The sequence below is a fragment of the Vulpes lagopus genome, chromosome 7 (genome assembly GCF_018345385.1).
Source record: "Vulpes lagopus strain Blue_001 chromosome 7, ASM1834538v1, whole genome shotgun sequence".
Taxonomy (NCBI): Eukaryota; Metazoa; Chordata; class Mammalia; order Carnivora; family Canidae; genus Vulpes; species Vulpes lagopus.
Window position 1 is genome coordinate 79,228,032 of NC_054830.1, and position 20,735 is coordinate 79,248,766.

At 36.1% G+C, this 20,735-nt stretch overlaps 1 protein-coding gene and 1 non-coding gene across 4 annotated transcripts in view; one reads left to right on the top strand and one right to left on the bottom strand.

The window, feature by feature from the left end:
- Positions 1 to 20,735, bottom strand: part of ZCCHC7 (zinc finger CCHC-type containing 7) — a 249,465-nt gene that overhangs the window by 54,289 nt on the left and 174,441 nt on the right. The window lies entirely within an intron of this gene.
- Positions 14,163 to 14,269, top strand: LOC121496424. The gene has a single exon (XR_005989230.1). It is a non-coding gene; the product is annotated as a U6 spliceosomal RNA (small nuclear RNA).

Genomic DNA, 20,735 nt, shown 5'->3' on the forward strand with positions numbered 1-20,735 from the left:
AGGCAGAGGAAACGTTCTTCTTTCCAATATCAGTATTAATTGTGTCTACTAGCTTCCCATTGTTGTTGTTTATTAGAGAGAGAGAGAGAGAGAGAGAGAGAGAGAGCACAGTGCAGGCAGAGGGAGAGGGAGAAGCAGACTCCCCACTGAGCAGGAAGCAGGATGCAGGGCTTGATCCCAGGGCCCTGAGATCATGACCTGAGCTGAAGGCAGACGCTCAACCACCACCCAGGTACCCTGACTAGCTTCCCATTGTAATTGACTTTCACTGTAACATTTTAAAAAACTACACTTTGAATACAATCTCATAATTGGGGCTAGACATTTAGAACTGTATTTTATAACATCAAACACAGTGAAATAAAACACCAAATATCCAGAAACCATTGATTGATCTAAAAACACAACTGTAAAAACCTAAGGGGCTTGGGAGCCCTACATTCCTCTTTATCAGCTGTTTTCTTCTCTTTGCCCTTCCCTTTACAAACTTGCAAATGGCTGCTATTTCTCTGGTCCACTCATGACCAGGGAAGAAGGGACATATGACTAATGCAGAAGCTATGGTATCAACAAAGGATTGAAAGATTTTTTTCTCTCCTTGAAGCAGAGTTAAGATTTCTTCCTTCCTCCTATCTATTCCTCTTCTCTATCTCAAAAACACAAATCGAGCTTGACTCTTGTCTTTGAAAGGAATTTTGAGGAGATATGAAATAATCTACATTCTCCCAGGCATACCAGGAGTAAGTGTCTAGAGACAGATTTTAAAATAAAATAGTTTTACTAAGAAAACCAAAAGGCTGCTTTATAAAAAGACCAATCCATAGGAGAGCAGAGATGCTATGCTGATGATTATGTCCTTTGTAAAATTTGGAGGCTGCATCCATATAGGGAGAGTGGAGAATACATTAAATAGCTGTGCATCATCACCATCCACAACGGCATTCTTTCATTAAAAATATCCAAGGAGCATGTTCTGCTGCAAGTTTCAAAGCTGCCTTTTGTACCTCAATGTCTCCATCTTTAAAATTCAAAATGACCACTAAAAATCACTGAAATTAAAAAACTGCCTAGTTGTCCTTAAAAATAATAAAACTTAAAACCAGTGAAATGCAAAATAGCAACGGTTACCATCCCAATTCCAAATAAATTTACATTCGAAGAACTAAACAGTGAGAAAAGGAAAGGTCCAAAATAGGAAGATCCAACTCCATTTAGATTGTTTAAACATTCCTGTGGAATTCCAGGTCATGTACTAACTCATCAAGCTATAGTATATTCTTACTGTAGAAAATTTATCAACAGGTATACAAGTTTTAATTATAGATGAAATTAGACTTCTCAGTGGTAAACAGAACAAAGACGTGGAACACATCAGCCAACTCCTGGTGCTATCCATGGTTCCAGTTTTGGTTTGATCCTGGTAATAACAGCTGACTCATGCCGTTTTCTCTTTTATCTATCCTGTTTTTTTCTTAACTTGGAATCCCAAACTAATGGAGGCTTTGTCTAAGGGCAACTCATTAGAACGTCTACGGGTAGCCAATTCTCCACTTTGTTAAATTCCTGGTACAGGGCTTGGTTTCAGTCTTTATCTCTTATTTGCTGTGTGGCACTGGGCAGGTTACTGACCTTCACTTGGCCTGCATAATACTGGGTTGGATTAAATGGCATCCATGGTACTGTTTAGTTTCTAAGATTCTTCCAATTTTTCATTCATTATTAAAATAAAAAACATTGTCCTCCAGGCCTCTGAAACTGGCACAGGATGTCTTTCCTTAAAGACAACTTCCCACAGGGCCCAGAAGCACTCATCTTCCATGTGTTCACCACCCATTGCCATAGAATAAAAAATGCAATTGCCCTAAAGTATAAAATTAGGACTGCCCTAAAGATGCCTAATATTAACTCTTAGCTGCCTTATAGCCCTGTCTTGCTAATATCTGTGATTCTTTTCAGTTCAGAATTGTAATCAAAGCAATAGCTGGCGACTCTTTCTTTGCATCAAATCAACTCAGTGCAACAAACACATACTGAAAGGTTATATAATGAGCGAGGTGCTACAGGGTAAACAAAGAGGAATAAGAGCTTATAACTTAGTAAAGGAGACAACAGAAAAAAGAAAGGAGTAAGAGAAGACAAACAAAATTCTACAGTAAATTCAGAAGAAGAATAGACAATGTCTGAATTTAGGGGAAAAGAAGAAAAAAGTCACAGAAGATTGTGCTATACAGCAAACTTTACTGAAATATAATTTACATATTATAAAATATACCCCTGTAAAAAATACAGGATGTATTTTGACAAATGCACACACCTGTGCAACCACCACAACCATCAAATATAGCACATTTCCACCATCCCAAAATGTTACCTTGTGCATATGTGCAGCACAACCAGGCAACCACTGATTTGCTTTGCCTGTTCTAGGACTGCATATAAATAGAATCCTAAACTGTGTACTATTTTATGTTTGGCTTCTTTCATTCTCAATATTTGTGAGATTCATCTATGTCATTGGATAGTAGTAGCACTTTGTTTCCTTCTTATTGCTGAGTACTATTGCAGTGTGTGGATGTAACAATTTGTTTAGCTGTTTATCTCCTGATAATACTTAGGTTGTTTCCAGTTTTGAGGAATTATAAATAAAGCAGGAATAAATATTCTAGTGAAAATCTTTCTTTTTAACTGACAGAAGTTTTCACTTGCCTTGGAAAAATACGTAGGAGTTGAATTATTGGATGTGGTTTAGTATATCTTTACCTTTATATGAAACTGCCTCAAAGTGGTTGTGTCATTTCATATTCCCATCAGCAACGTATGAGAATTCTCGTTTCAAAAATCTCACCAGTACTTGAAACTCTTTTTTAGTCTTCAAATGTGTATATAGTAATGCATTAGGATTTTAATGGGCATTACTCTGATAACTAATGATGCTAAGCATCTTTTCATGTATTTGCCATTCATATGTCTTTAAAAAACTATTTGAATTTTTAGCTTGAATGGATGAATGAGTGAATGAATGAATTAATGAATGAATGTAGGCCCAGCGTGGAGCCCATGTGGGGCCTGAACTCACAGCCCTGAGATCAAGACCTGAGCTGAGATCAAGACTCAGATGCTTAACTGACTAAGCCACCCAGGCACCCCTTAGCTTGTTTTTAAATTGAGTTGTTTTTTATTTGAAGAGAGTGAAGGAGACTGTTTTCCTTTGATTAAATTACAGGAGTCCTTTATACATTCTAGATATAAGTCTTTTGTCAGACATATGTTTGCAAATATTTTTTCCCAGTGTGGCTTGCTTTTTTCATTTATTTTTTAACAGAGTTCTCAGGGATGCTGGGGTGGCTCAGCAGCTGAGCATCTGCCTTTGGCTCAGGGCATGATCCTGGGGTCTTGAGATGAATCCCATATAGGGCTCTGCCTATGTCTCTGCCTCTCTCTGTCTCTCATGAATTTTAAATAAAATTTTAAACAAAACAAAACAAAACCAGAGTTCTCAGAAAAGCAAAAGTTCTCATAAACTTGGCAATTTTTCCCTTTATGGTTTTCTATGCCCAAAGAAATCTCCCTATGCAAGGTTACAAAAGCAAGCACTTTTTACGTTTTCTTCTAAAATTCTATAGTTTTAGCTTTTGATGTTTAGTTATTGCCCATTTTTCCTCATATGAATATCCTATCCAGTTGTTCCAACATCATTTGTTGAAAAAAATACCCTTTCTTCATTAGATTGCCTTACGAACTTTGTTGAAAATCAATTGACCATATACATGTGGGTCAACTTCTAGAAGTTCTAGTATGTTACATTGAGTTATAGGTCTATACATTATACCATATTACAACTTTACTTTAAAAACTTAAAATCATGTAGAGTAAGCTTTCCAACTTTTTTGTTGTTTTTTGAAGATTGTTTTGGCTATTTTTTGATTTCTATATAAATTTTAACTTGCATTTTGTTTTTTTCTCTTTAAAGCAAGCTCTACAGCTGATATGAGGCTTGAACTCATGCCTGATTGTGAGATCAAGAGTCACAGGTATACTGACTGAGCCAGCCAGGGGCCCTTGATTTCTGTACAAATGATAGAATATAAGTTCCTACCCAAAAAATCTGATGGGATTTTGATTGATATTGTGCTACAACTACAGATCAGCTTGGAAAGATACTTTAACATATCAAGTCTTCTAAAACATGAATATGATGTATGTCTTCATTTACTTTGGTCTTCTTTTTTTCAGCAATGTGTTATGGGTTTCTGTGAACAGGTCTTGCATATATTGTACTAGTTATCCCTGAGTAGTTCATGTTTCTGTTACCAAAAACTTTTTAAAAATAACATTTAAATTAATTTTAAATTATTTGTAAAAACTTCATTGTTCAAGGTCTGATTACAAGTTTATAGAAATACAGTTGACTTTTGTTTATTCCCCTTCATCCTGCAAATTTGCTAAATTCACTTAGTGCTAGAAGCTTTTTGTAGATTCCTCCCAATTTTCTATATACAATATCATTTCACCTGTAAATAAAGACAGTTTTATCACCTCTTTTCTAATCTGCATTGCTTTTTCTTACCTCAATGCATTATAAAGGATTTCCAGGCCTAATACTCAATATTTTAAGTGGTGACAGAAGATAATCTTTGTTTTATTTCAATAAGGTGAAAAATTCAGTCCTTCTGAATTAAGCGAACTGTTTGCTGTAGATTTTTCATAACAGGTTGAGGAAATTCCTTTTTTTTTTTTTTTTTACTATTTTCCTGAGTTTTTAATATGAATGCATTTTAAATTTTATCATTTGCCTTTTCTGCATCAACTGAGATGGCCCCATGGTTTTTCCTCTGTCTTTCTGTTAGTATGGTGAATGACAGTGATTCATTTTCAAATAAACCAGTCTCGTATTCTGGGATTAACTCCACTTGGTTAGGATGTATTATGCTTTACAATATACTATATAATTCAATTTGTTAGTATTTTATTAAGAATTTTAACATCTGTGTTCATGAAGGATACTGATTTATACTTTTCTTACAATGTCTTTGTGTGGTTTTGATATTGGGGTAAAACTGGCCTCATAAGAGTTGTGAAGGTTTGGGGAGAGTTTGTGTACAACTGTGTTATTTCTTCCTTAAATATCTGATAAAATTCACCAGTGAAGTCATGTAGGCTGCAGTTTTCTTTGTTGTGGGCCAGGAATTTCACTTGCAAGGAGGCTTTAAAAATAGTAATAGAAATAGTAACTCTACTTCTTTAGTAGGTATGGAGCTATTCACATCTTCTAGGTCTGCATGGGCCAGTTTTGGTAATCTGTGACTTTCAAAGAATTTGTCTATTACTTCTAAGTTGTTGAAATTATCAGCATAAATGTCCATAATAGACTCTTATTCTTTCCCTTTGATTTAGCTAATTTGTACTTAAACTCATCCAGTAAAATTTTTTATCTCGAATACTGTATATTTTAGTTCTAAAAGATCCATTTGGTTCTTTTTTATATCTTCCATTTCTCTTATTATATTTCTTTTTCTTTAAACTTCAGTGTATATTTTTAATAGCTGTTTTAAAGTTCTTTCTGATAATTTCATCATCTCTGTAATTTCTAGGTTTCTTTTATTTGATGGATTTTTCTCCTGGTTATGGGTGACATTGTCCTTTGAATACCTAGTATAAAATTTTTTTTCTTAGATGCTAGTTATTGTAAATGGTATACTGTTGAATGTCTCAAATTTTTTTCTTATTTTCAAGTGTAAGACTCTGTTTTGACAAGCAGTTAAGTAAATTCCATATTAGCTTGATTCTTTTGAGACCTTTAAAGTTTTGTTAGGGTAGGTCCACAGTAGCCTTTACTCTAGAGCTAATTTAGCCTTACTTAACTAAGATGTACCTTCTGGGGTTTCTATTAAATGTTGCAGGTATTCAACACTCTCTTCACTTTGGCTAGTAAGAACTCGGGTTAAGTTCTGGGAGTTGCTCAGCTTATAGACCGTCAGCTTTTGTCCAATTCTAATGGAGCTGGACCTCTCTGTGTACAGATAGGAATACAGCATCCTTAATGTTCATGGGCAACCCTATGTAGACTTCTAGAGTTCTTTCCCTCCACAGTTCCTTCCCTCCAGTACTCTGCCCCACAAAGTACAGCTTCCTTACCTCTCCAAACTGTGATCTCTATTTCTCATCTTAGTGAGGCTGCAGTCCTGTGCTTGGGTTCCCTCTTTTGGCACCATGATGCAGATGTCTAGGCAGAAAGCTAGGTTGATTATAGTGTGCATCTTGCTTTTTTCCATATTCTTGTGAATCACTGACTGGTATTACCTGTTGTCTATATTCATCTTTCCCTTTAAACTTCTATGTACATTGATAATAGCTGCTTTAAAGTCCTTTTCTGCTAATTTCATCATTTCTTGTCAAGGGGGCAAGTCTAGTCTAAGTTTACACAATACAGCTGGAAAGAAAAGTCTTATATAGGATTTTATTTTATTTTTTTAAGATTTTATTTATTTATTCATAGAGACACAGAGAGAGAGAGGCAGAGATACAGGCAGAGGGAGAAGCAGGCTCCACGCAGAGAGCCTGACGTGGGACTCGATCCGGGGTCTCCAGGATCACGCCCTGGGCTGCAGGCGGCGCTAAACCGCTGTACCACCGGGGCTGCCCTATATAGGATTTTAATAGATGGAGATGAAAGAAGACACCAGTGAAAAAGAAAAAGTACAAGCAACAGAATGGAAGAAGAAAAAGGAAACAGCAAACAATACAGTTTAATTAGAATAGAAGGTGTGCTAATTCCTTTACTAAGAATTTTCATAGACCTTTTGATATATAAGAATACTAAGAATTAAATATTGTTACTTATAAAACACCTTTTACACCTCAAACACACATGAAGACTTAATATTAAATCTATTCTTCCAACTAAGAAAGCTTCCATGTCTTCTGGTTTAACTTGAAATGCCTTTATTTTTTACTGCATGAGCTCTCCACAAGTAACAGCACAGCAGGCCTCTTTGCACTGTAGTAGTAATACTGAAGGCAGAGACAGTAAAACAGTATTACAGTGTTCTCTATTAACACTTGGCAAAAACAAGAATACTTTACCTCTTCTGAAATAACCTTCAAAACAAAAATGTAAACCCATAACCTTACACATATTTTACACATTTTCTCCAATTTCTGGAACTATTCTATCAATTACAAACACACATGTACTTTCTTTCTCTATTACTACATGGTAATAAATGTAAACATCCCTCATATTTATATGGTGATTCGGCGTCTATAAATTGTTTTAAATATATATTTTATCCCCAGAACCCTGTATGTTATGATTACACAAATACCCACTTTTTTATGTGTGTACTTTCTACAAGAAATGGCAACTGGTGCTTTTTGTGAAAGGTAGTATTAATGTAGTTAGTTACCCATAAGACTGTGTTCATTTTTCAAGGGATGTAAGAGTTTAGACTAGATTTCTTAGGAAATACAGTTCCTGCTCTGCTTCAGTTACATTAGCCTATATTGTGGTAGGTGGAACCGCTAAAGATCATTCCTTTGCTAAGAGCAGCCAAAGACAATTATAGAGCTGATTCTAACTTTTGGAGTAATTTGACAGAAAATAGGAGTTAATAAAATATATTCCAAAGATCACCAAAGATTATGGAAGGACTCAGCTGAGCACATCTGGTGGTTATTTGCAGTGCAAGAGCCAGGGTCTAAGAAGAATCTTTTCCTGAGCCTATCTGTATAACTCCTTATAAGAAAGCCAGAGATTCCTTACATTTTCTAGATATCCCAATTTCTAACATCTAAAATTATAAATTTCATTAGATTTCAGTGAAAAGATTATGTATAATTTTCTCAGCATACAGTGGGCCTGAATTTAACATTTAGCAAATCAGATATAAAAACTTATTTTCCAGGCAGCCTGGGTAGCTCAGCGGTTTAGTGCCGCCTTCAGCCCAGGGTGTCATTCTGGAGACCCAGGATTGAGTCCCACTGTCGGGCTCCCTACATGGAGCCTGCTTCTCCCTCTGCCTGTGTCTCTGCCTCTCTCTGTGTGTGTGTCTCTCTCATGAATAAATAAATAAAATCTTAAAAATAAAAACCTTATTTTCCCTACTAATTATTTAAGAGTGTGAATGTGGGGTGGCTGGCTGGCTCAGTCAGTAGAGTGTGGGGCTCTTGATCTCAGGGTCCTGAGTTTAAGCCCCATGCTGGGTGTGGAGCCTACTTAAAAAAAAAATGTAAATACAACTTTCCTCAATGTGTAAAATGTTTTCACTTAATGTGGTATCGAGTTAATTTTCAACAAATATTTACTAAATATCTCTCATTGTAAAAGACCATGTAGGAGATAGAAAGATGGCTAAGACATGGTGCTTGCCCTTAAGGAACTTACCCCAAACTAGTATGTGCATCTCTTGGTGAAACAATCTAAAAAGCATAACTGTGCTAAGAAAATAACCACAAAAATTTCATTTTTTTTAACAGAAAGATGAGGGGTGCCTGGGTGGCTCAGTCGGTTAAGCATCTGCCTTCAGCTGGGGTCATGATCCCAGGGTCCTAAGATAGAGCCCTAAGGTGGGCTCCTCACTCAGCAGAGAGTCTACTTCTCCCTCTGCCCCTCCCCATGTGCGTTCTCTTTCTCTTAAATAAATAAAATCTTAAAAAATAAGAAAACAGAAAGATGACTAATAAAGTTTTAAAGATAAGAAGTCCACTATTATTTAGGGAGTGGGTTATTTAACTATTTAACAAAAAAAATACTGAATTCTAATAATGGGTAATTAACTTAATGATGATTATCACCAAAACGGTCTTCCTTGTAATTTTAGCAACTGTTTTCTCCCCAAAGAATTTGTGAGTCTATAGACCTAGCTCAAAACTGGGGACTAGGGGATCCCTGGGTGGCGCAGTGGTTTGGCGCCTGCCTTTGGCCCAGGGCGTGATCCTGGAGACCCGGGATCGAGTCCCACGTCGGGCTCCCGGTGCATGGAGCCTGCTTCTCCCTCTGCCTATGTCTCTGCCTCTCTCTCTCTCTCTGTATGACTACCATAAAAAAAAAAAAAAAAAAAAATTAAAAAAACAAACAAACTGGGGACTAGTTATTATATACCTGTAATTCCTAAGGAACCAAGATTTTGGGCCTTCTCAGTATCCTCTCACTTGCAGGATACAAACAAAACACTGACTTGCATGAGATGGCATTCTTTCAACTATTCTAAAACACAGTGAAAGGGTCAAGAAAAGAAAGAAAAGTGAAGAAGGTTGTGAATAACTCTCCCACCAGATAACCTGAGGTTAAATAACTTGGCAGTTATAGCATTAAAGGCAGATTAATAATACTACATTTCTAAATTTATTACCCACATGATCTTTTTACACACACCCAATACTTTAAACTAAAAGGTCCTACTGTTTGTAAATTAACACTCCCAGGGCTTTCTCCTCTCTGTACTTTTGCCCATTTTATCCACTTGATCTCTAACACTGGCTCCCTCTTTGCTCGATTTCCACTTAACTCATTTCTATGACTACCAGTTCTGAATGTCCTTTACAGGCTGAGCTCCTCATAGCCAATGCATGTGGGTAATATTCAGTATTTCTCTCTCACTTGCCCTCTGTGAGCATTTACCATTCTCATGGTTGATATAACAAAATAGTTCTTATCCTCTTTGTGGTTTCCTCTTCCTTCACTGGTTACATGGTATGCTCCACTCTTTGCTCTTCTTATCCTGCATGCTTAGTCCCAGCTTATCTCATACATGTCCATGGAGAGAACTCCCAAATCTGTATTTCTAGACCAGATCTTTTCCTGAGTTCCTGACCTACAGGGCATCTAGATTAGACATCCTGCAGGTAACTCAAATTCATAGTCATTAAAAATGAATTTTTCATTTTCTCCCCACTCCTTGCATTTGTCTCTCTTAAAAACAGACAAAAGCTACTTCTCCTCCCTGTATCTTCTGTCAATAACTTGTCTCCTATATTTTCCATACTAAAAAAATCTCAACTCTTCCCTCTCACCTTTCATATAATTACTTACCAAATCCCATAAATTCTCTCTCCATCAAGCTTCAATACCATTACACTGGCCTAGTGATATCTGATTTCTCAGCCAGATTATTTATTTATTTATTTTAAAGATTTTATTTATTTATTCATGAGAGACAGACAGAGAGAGAGAGAGAGAGAGAGAGAGAAAGAGAGAGAGAGAGAGGCAGAGACACAAGGCAGAGGGAGAAGCAGGCTCCATGCAGGGAGCCCGATGTGGGACTTGATCCCAGGACTCCAGGATCATGCCCTGGGCTGAAGGCAGCGCTAAACCGCTGAGCCACCCGGGGCTGCCTTCTCAGCCAGATTATTAAAATAACTTCTAACTATCTCTAACACCACAACTCATTTTCTATTCCACTATTACTAGGTGTTTTTATTTTTTATAACATTAATTTCAGGTTTACAACACAATGATTTGATATCTGTATATACTACAAATGGAGTAATGTTTCCGAAGTAGATACATGAATACGTTCTGCCCTAATTGGTCCCTTGATGCCTACAGGATAAACTTAAAACTCCTTTGTATGCCACACAACGCCTTCCATGATTTGGTCTTTACCTGGTTCTCTGGCTTCATCTTCCTGATCCCAGTGCTCTAGCTAAGCTTAGTAATTTCCTCAATGTGTCCTGTTGTTCTCTGCAACTATGCCTATGCATGTATTCCCTGGACACAAGTTGTCCCCAACTTCACAACATGGAACCAGGACTTGGTCTTCAAGTCCCTAATCATGTGTTACCTCTTCTACTGAAGTCTTCCCTAATAACCCTGCAAAAGCAAAGATGATCACTCTCAACTTTGTAACATCCTAGACTTTAATCATGTCATTTCTATCTTTATATCTTCCAAAGCAGGATTGTTTAGTTATCACAGGTACTCAGGATTACTAAATTACTTACATAACATTTCTTTTTTTGATTTCACTCTGGTAGAATTATTTTCTCCCTCCCTAAAAGCACCTTATTTATCTCTTAGGCAATTAAGCACTTCTAAACCTTATGCTAACAGCTATATTAATAAATATTTTACTTCCCTCACTACATCGTAAGTTCTCCTCAGACCTCTATGGACATATCTGTTTTATTCATCTATCCATTTATCAGCACGATATCTTGCATACTTTGAATTATGTTAGAAAAAAAAAGGAAAAAAAGATAAACATTAATATGCACACTTGTGTGAATAAACACTGTTCTGAACTGGGGGTAAATAAGTGATTAATTTCATGGGCTGTCACTGTACATATACAAGTTCAATAAAACAATTCTTAGGGCACTTGGCTGGCTCGGTCATGAGTTACAGTCACTTGGCTGTAACTCATGATCTCCGGGTCATGAGTTCAAGCCCCATGTTGGGTAGAGAGATTATAAATAAATAAAAACTTAAAAAAAAAAAAAAAAATTCTCAGTGGCTAAAAAAACCCAGAAAGACTTGGAATTTCTGTAGTAAGCAATTGTAGGAACTAAAAAATACTTTAAAAATCCCTGCTAATGAATAAAATCACTTGGTAGACACAGGTTCCACATGAAATATAAGTTAACTAAACATGTATAGAGAGTCATACATATACCTAGCCAGTGTTTAAGGAATGAAGATCACAAAATTGAAGCTGCCAGATATTTATGTCATATCCTTTCCTGAGTCTAATTCCATTACACCAGATTTCCCCCTGGGATTGTCTCACTTCGGATAAGCAACTGAAGCAGCCACAAATGAAGTTACTATTCCCAACTTCATCAGCAGCATCTGTTATTTCAACGGAAACTTTTGAAATACATACAATGCCACATGCAAATCCCCTGAGGGTTGAGCTACTTTATTCACTTGCATTCCTCTCAAACTGCTCTTTATTTCTGTCTCTTATTTATATCTTTCCATTTAACATTGGTCACAAAACCATTTTAAGTCATTAAAATGTTGCGATGTATAACTGGCAATAGTTTAAATAAAACAAATTTATATAGAACAATTTGCAAATTAGGCATCAAATTGTTCCTCTTATTTTAAATCATATTAAATTTACCAGAAACAATCTATATTTTTAAAGTGTATAAACGATAAATGGGGATTTAGCTCTTCTTTTTTTAGAGTCAGAGGAGGAAGAAGAAAGAGGAAATAAATACAGGTGCTTAGCACAGGGTTATACAGAGCTCTTGCGAAGTTATCTCCACATAAAGGCTTTTCTATTATCTCAAAGAGACACACAGACAGATAGAGCCACATGCAGGGAGTTCTCTCTCATTTCCCAATCCCTTCAAAAGATCTGTCAATGAACTACCTGATTAAGAAGTATTTATTTAGAAATAAAAAAAACCTTGTATTAAACAAAGTGACAAGAAGAGAAAGGGAAAAATTATCAACAGAAACAATACGGGAGGATTATGGGAGCTATATTTTCTTCTTTGGGGTATCTACTATGGGGGCTCAGTGGTTGAGCATCTGCCTTTGGCTCAGGGCATGATCCCGGGGTCCCCACAGGGAGTTAGCTTCTCCCTCTGCCTAAGTCTCTGCCTCTCTCTTTGTGACTCTCATAAATAAATAAATACATAAAATCTTAAAAAAAAAAAAGTATCTACTATGGTGCTTGTTCCCCACTCCCATCACCCCCACAAAAGACAAAAAAAGGAAAATAAACCATGGACATTTGAAGTATTTGTAAAATGACAAGCATGTATATAACATGTAAATTCAATCAAGAGGCTACTTTACAAAAGATACTGTCAGTTTCTAGAGAAGACTTAACAGCTATATAAATTTGGTAAGTGCTATAATAATAATAATCTGGAAACCATGTCTTTCAATCATCCTTCTAATTCTGTTTTACACTTCCTAGTCTCCTTCCTAAGTCTATTTTGTTTTCTTTACCTATCATTAACTTTGTGTGTAAGCACATGCATTTTCTTCAGTATCTGATTTTTGATTCACTCCCTCCTTGGTAAAATAAGTCACTCCACAACAATTCATTTTTATTATACTGGGGGTCATATTTTCTTTGAATCTTTCCCCAAATATTAAGGCCAAACATGTCCAGGCTTACATTTATAATTGCCTACATTATATAACACAGATGATTATAGGTCATCGCAAACAAAACACATCCAAAGAAAAGCTCATTTTCACAACCACAATTGAAACTGGCTCAAATACTTTCTTCCTTGTTGTTATTAATGGCTCAAAATGCAGATTTATTTTCATCTTAACCCAATGCTTCATTCTCATTATCCAAACTGGCCAGGTCTTACCATCCTATAGTATCTCCCTATAAAATGTCTTTCTAAGCCAATATTCTGGTTTCCCTCCAGTCATCACTGTTAGTTCCTCACCTCAAATATAGATGTCCTTGTGCTTTCAACTTCATTTGATACGTACCAGCAGCTAGATTTTCTCATTAAAGGGATAATTTCATATTTTATTATTAATTTTTATCAAAGTAATACATGCATATGGTTTTCAAAGATCTAATACTAAAAAAGCATATAAAATAGCAGTTCTCTCCTCCTTATTTTAGCTCACACTTCTCCAGAGGCAAACACTTTCGAGTCTTTAGCTATTTCTTTTGGTATTCATCTGGATATTTCTAAATAATGTTCCTTCTGCTCCTGACAGATTTATCTACTTTTTAAACATATTTTTATTTGAGAGCAAGAGAGAGAGCAAGAGAGAGAGCGAGAGAGAGAGCGAGAACACAGGGAGAGGAGCAGAGGAGCAGAGGAAGTGAACCCTAAGCAGACTCCCCACTGAGCCCAAGCAGGGCTCAATCCCAGGACCCTGCGATCATGACTTGTGCCGAAATCAAGAGTAGGATGCTTACCTGACTGAGCCACCCAGGTACCCTTGGATTTATCTATTTTACACATTAGTATCTAAATTCCTAATAAAGTAAAAGAGTATTTGCTTTCTTATGACAGTCTATCTGAATTTCTTCTCCCTCCATCCTCTTTCTCAGGTTAAGGTAAAATTCGTCCTTAAAAAAAGTAAAAGTAGTATGTTGTTTCCTTTCTTATACATTGCTTTAATTTTCTTGTATTTAATATCAGCCTACTTGTTTCATTTACTTAGCCTGAAAAGTCTACTTACCATGCTAGCCACTAGCACCTTGTCTCTCTAAAAGGCCAATGTTGTGCTCACTTCGGCAGCACATATACTAAAATTCGAACGATACAGAGAAGATTAGCATGGCCCCTGCGCAAGGATGACACGCAAATTCATGAAGCGTTCCATATTTAAAAATAAAATAAAAGGCCAATGTTTAGTCCTCCTGATATTTCCAGGATTAGGAAAGTGCCTGCTGCATTATAATAGTCATCACCAATCATAAGGGTACAGTGGACTCATTTAATAATTTATCTCACAAATAATTTACAGAGAAATAAAGAGATAGTGAATAAGAGTTTTATTAGAATTCCCAATAATTTAAAAATGGCAAAACAAATTTTTATTTCACATACTATTTTTGAAGCTAAACATACCTGAAATGGGCAACATTGTGAAATATTACCAATTACTCATTGACTATCATCTATGACCTTGAAACACATTCATTTTGTAAATATTAAATCGGATCTCAAATACATCTCTTCTTTGCTCCACAGTTGCAAAACATTTTCACTTTTCCATTTATAAACACAAAATGATCAATCCATTAGTTTTTTTTCCACTTCACCATCATCTATTCCCTTCTAGTCACTTCTGTATAGACATCTGCCTTTAGTGATTGCTTGAAACAAACCATATCAAGAGTATTTTGGTATAAAAATACCATAAAATATGAAAGAATACAGTCCATGTCTTTTTATCAAAGCAGGATGTTACAGATTCTCATCATAAAATATTGTGTGGTAAAGGACTTCCTGCTGAATGACTAACCAGATGAGAATACCCTATTTCCTTTTTTGTATCTAGAAATACATTCATTCATCAATTCTGAAGTTTGACAAAATTCATCTATAATATCATCTGAAAAAATCTTAGTCTGAGACTTTACTTAAAAAAACAAGTCCTTTTCCCATTGCCTGACATCGGTAGGGGTCTTGGGGAGAAGTGTGGGTGGCAGAGAACCAGGTAGTGAACAGCTGAGGAGGAGGATTCCAGGGAGAATTTTGTTATAGGCAGAGGCCATCTTCCACCAGAGTCTAGAATCAAAATGTTGGATTTTTGTCAGTTTTTCATTTATGGAAGGAAAATATAAAAGTTCTTATTTCCATTAAAAAAAAAACAAAAAACCCAAGTCCAGCACATCATTAAAGTCTAGGTACTACCATCTGTCTCTTTACAGTTTTGTTCTGATTGAGCTAATAGTTATGAAATGTTTTCCTCTGTTAATTTTCTTCTACTTGCCATTTTGGGCAGAAAACTTAAAATTTTGAATTCTCAACTTTGTTCAATGAAAGCTAAAAAAGATGGTGTCTCCAGACATCTTTCATAAATTCTTGAAATATAATGTAATACTTTGGACAACATAGTAAAAAGGATGATGAAGACTTATTCCACTATTATATCATCCTTCTAGGCAATTCCATTATTCTTCTGTTTTCATATTATTTTACCATTCTTTAGCATAGCTGGGATAATTGATGAGTAAGGATAAAACTATTCTTAGGATGATGAAATAATAAAATGTTTTAAACTATGGCAAAAATAAGATCACTAGGATCTTATTTTTATGTATCTTAGATTTATAAAAGGATCCAATGGACCCATATAGTAAATCTGAGGTAGTTCTATTCTATCAAGAAAACTAATTTTCTCTCTGTTCTTTAGAAGACTTCTAAGAAACAAAGTTATGTGACATAAATTATTAGGAATAGTTAGAAATGCGAAAAAAAAAAAACTAGCAAAAAAACCCCAAAACAAACCCCTTAACTAAAATCAGGTGTAGTAAGCCTGACAGTATACTGAAAGTTAAACTAAGGATGTGATTATCCCTAACTCTTGCTGTTCATTTAATAAATATTTACTGAGCTACTGCCATATTCCACCACTCTAGGTCCTCAGGATATATCAATGAACAAAATAGAGATTACTGTCTTTGTAGAACTTATATTCTAGCAGGGCAAGAGAGACAACAAATAAAACGTAATAAATAAGTAAATGATATATGTTAGCAGTAAAAAGTACTTTGGAAAAAAGAAAAGTAGAGCAGTGTAATGGGAACTGGTAGTGTTGGGTAGAAGTTACAACTTTACATAGAGTGGATAGAGTAGACCTCGCTGATATATATAAGCAAAAACTTAAAGGAGATAAGGAATTAGCCACATGCTTCTAGGGTAAGAGCATCCCAGGCAGTAGCAAGAGCAAAAGCAAAGTCCTTAAGGTAGAAATATTTGCAATGTGTTTGAGAAATAGCAGAGGGGCCAGTGTGGCTACAGAACAGTAAATAAGGGGAAGGTATGGTCAAAGAAGTATGGGATACCATATTATGAAGGGCCTTGTAGGCCTTCTAAGAATTCTTGCTTTTATTCTGAATGAAATGGGTAGTCAATGGAGAGAGATGAAGCAGAGAGCAATTAGGTGGCTACTGCAAGAATTCTGTCAACAAATGATAATACCTCTGACCAGGATGGTAGCAGTGGAGGTACTAAGATAAGAAGTAAAAGAATCCTGACTATATTCTGAAGGTAGAGCCAAAAAGATTTCCTGATAAATTAGATGTGAATATAAGAGAAAAACCAAGTACAAGGATGACTCCCAGGTTTCTGACCTGAGCAACTAAAAGGATAGAGTTAATGCAACTGAAAACTGCAAATGAACACGTTTTAGGGGAAAGAGGAATTCAGTTTCAGACAGATTGGATTTGTGATATCAGACGTCCAAATGATGATGCTGAGGAAGCTATTAGTCTTACCCTAAGAAGACAGATCTGTAGCACCTGGATGGCTCAGTTGGTTAAGCGTCTGCCTTGGGCTCAACTCATGATATCAGGATCCTGGGATAGAAACCCTGCCTCAGGCTCCCTGCTTAGTGCAGAGTCTGCTTCTCCCTCTCCGTCTGCCCCTCTCCCCTGCTCATGCTCTCTCTCAAGTAAATAAATAAAATCTTAAAAAAAAAAAGAAAAAAGAAAAAAGGAAAACAGATCTGAACTGGAAATATAAACTTGCTAATTGCAGCATGCATATGTTTAGAACAGGCCCGAGTGACAGTACTAAGGGAATGAGAGCATATATGGAAAGAAGAAAGAGGAGCAAGGGCTTTAGGAAGGAGTCAGCAGTGAAGGGGGAAGAAATCTGTTGGGAGGGAGGGTGAACTCTCTGAAAGCCAATTAAAGAAAAAGTATTATTACTTATAGGGAGTGCCACTGAGAGGTCAGGGTAAGATAAAGGCTGAGAACTGTCTCTTGGATTTATTAGCAAAGTCCTTGGTGATCCTGACAGGAGAAGCCCAGATGAAGCAGTGAGGCAAAACTCAACTGAATTGAAGATAATTGGAGGAGAGAACCTAGGCAGACAACTGTTTTTTTTTTTTTTTCTCAAAGATTTTATTTATTTATTCATGAGAGACACAGAGAGAGAGTGGAGACATAGGCAGAGGGAGAAGCAGGCTCCATGCAGGGAGCCTGATGTGGGACTCAATCCCCAGACTCCAGGATCATGCCCTGAGCCAAAGGCAGACACTCAACCGCTGAGCCACCCAGGTGCCCTGGCAGACAACTGTTTGAGTAGTGTGATCACAACAGCAATATTCATTTATAACTTGGAACCCTATTACCTTAAAACTTCTACCTTCTAACATGGCACCCGATGACTCAGTATGTAAGGGAGAATTCGGATATTGCATGGAAAACAAGCCCCACAAGCAAGCTACTCAAGTTTCAATTTAGCTCCAGAAAGACTGGATTTAAAGAATTTGTCTTTAAATCCAATACACAAGTATTTACGAATGTATCTATGATAACTATTACTCAAAGATAAAGATTCCCATAGAACAAGCAAGAAGTTATGGAGCATTAGAAATTACTACATAAAACTCTGAGTTCAAAGGAAAATACACTTTAAAAAACTCATCCTAGTTGACAGTATAGTTTTATACAAATGTTCATCCTGATTTTTGAGGAAATTAATATTAGTGTGCAGTATCTTCAAAGAAAATATATGTAATACATACAGAATGTTTCTTTTTGAATCCCAAAGACCATTCTTGAGGAAGAAAATCAAAACTTTTTTTTACACTTATATCACAGATGAAAAAGATGAGGTTTATGTGAAAATTTTTTTTAAATAAGTCTCCTGAGGCTTGAATTCATGACCTGGAGATCAAGACCTGAGCTGCTTTAAAAAAAAAAAAGAAAGAAAAAAAGACCTGAGCTGATAGCAAGAGTCAAATGCTTAACCAACTGAGCTACCTAGCCTCCCCAAGGTTTATGTAAATTTTGAAATTATTTGTTTAATGTTACAAAGCTGGAAGATTGGAGACTCACTTCCAAATCATGCTCTTAACGAATATGCTATTGTCACCTCTACATTATTTTTTTAAGTCTCTAGTTCGTCAATAATAAAGTTGTTATGGAGGGACGCCTGGGTGGCTCAGCGGTTAAGTGTCTGCCTTCAGCCCACGGTGTGATCCTGGAGACCCAGGTTCGAGTCCCACATCGGGCTTCCTACATGGAGCCTGCTTCTCCCTCTGCCTCTGCCTATGTCTCTGCCTCTCTTTCTGTGTGTCTCTCATGAATAAATAAATAAATAAAATCTTTAAAAAAAAAGTTGTTATGGAGAATCTCTACAATAGTATAATTTTTTATGCAGCACATGGCAACTACTTATGAAACAACTGGTTGAATTTCAAATTGTGCTATTCCGCTTTTAACACAGGATTATTTATATTCTGATATGAATAATGGTAATATCTGAAGAGCAGTATTAGTTTTCTATTTAGAGAATGGTGACTGAGGTTTCATAAAAATAATGTCCCAGCTTTAAAAAAGATTTTTTTAAAGTCTTTATTTACTTATTCATGAGAGACAGAGAGAGGCAGAGACATAGGCAGATGAAGGAGAAGGAGGCTCCATTGCAAGGAGCCCAATGTAGGACTCAATCCCAGAACTCCAGGATCATGCCCTGAGCCGAAGGCAGACGCTCAACCATTGAGTCACTCAGGTATCCGAATGTCCCAGCTTTCTAACTGTTTAACTTGAGTCTATAATAGGGGTCAAGAATTATTTTCTTTTTATTCTCTAGTGTATCTCTTTAACCTGCATGGTGTCTAGCACATAGTAGGAGCTCAATTAATATTTAACAAATGAGATTCGAAGAATTGTGATTTCCTAAAAAAGATGTCAGTTGGGGGTGCCTGGATGGCTCAGTCAGTCAAACCTCTGACTCTTGGTTTCTGGTCAGGTCATGATCTCAGGGTTGTAAGATCAAGCCCTGTGTCAGCGGGGAGTCTGCCTAAGATTCTCTCCCTCTCCCTTTACTGCTCCTCCCACTCATGTGCACATGCACTCTCTCTCTCGAATAAAATAAATAAAATCTTTAATAAAAAATGATGTCAGTTGTTTTTGCTAATCTTTAAAAATCAATTACCATTTATCTACCACACTGGTTAGCTCTTACTTCTATTTATGTAATGAGTATTTGATTGATTCGTAGCTTACTTAACTAGCACCATATATATACAATTTTGATTTTTATAAAATAGCATCCAAGAACAATGTAGCCTTTAATAGGTCATATGGCATATCTGATTAGCTCTACTTCCCCAAATCCTGCTCTTAACTTACAATGCTATAACTTATCTGCAGTATTGATTCGTAGCTTACTTAACTAGCACCATATATATACAATTTTGATTTTTATAAAATAGCATCCAAGAACAATGTAGCCTTTAATAGGTCATATGGCATATCTGATTAGCTCTACTTCCCCAAATCCTGCTCTTAACTTACAATGCTATAACTTATCTGCAGTAGGACCAATATTGAAAAATATGAGAGGAATGAAAAAAGACAAAAACAAACAAGAATGAAAGAGACAAGAAAAAGTCAGAAAACAGAACAAGAAAAAGTGAAAGAGAGAAATGATATTTTTCCCTAGCTTTCCTGAGGTAAAATAGACAAATAAGAGAAAAATTATTTTTAAAGTAACATCTCAAAATAAAAGAGAAGCAGTTTATTGTAGAAGTAAACATGAGATATAAACGGAGACCCAGGTTCTTCCAAAACATACCGAATAATTTTGTACTAACCATTTTCTCTCTCTAGATTTCAATTTCTCATTTGTGAGCATGAATCAAACCCCTCATGATCTTTAAGATAAATTCCTATCCCCTCCTCCCCTCAGGAACCAACTCAAATGGTATCTGCCCCTTCCAAGTCCCTGGACAGAAACTTATCCCTCTGTATTATTTTCTCTGTGAATTCTAGTGTTTCACAAAATCTCTGTAAATTCCTATCTACACTACGGAGAAAGATACACTTAAGAAACTTTGATTAACAAAAGTTTCAAATAAAAAAAGGTTTAAAAAAAATTAAATCCGAAATTTGTAAATAGAAATATAAATTAGTAATGTATGTGAAATATTTGTTAGATACGTAAATACTTCATATCCCACCCCCCGACCCCGGAAATACACAATACCCGCCACCTCAGAAAAAGACTAGGACTATTTATAATCTCTATGCAGTATGCACTATTGAGGCCTACTAGGCAGGGTTAAAGCTGGATTTTCAACAAGGCTCACAAGTCCTGAGGTTAAATACACA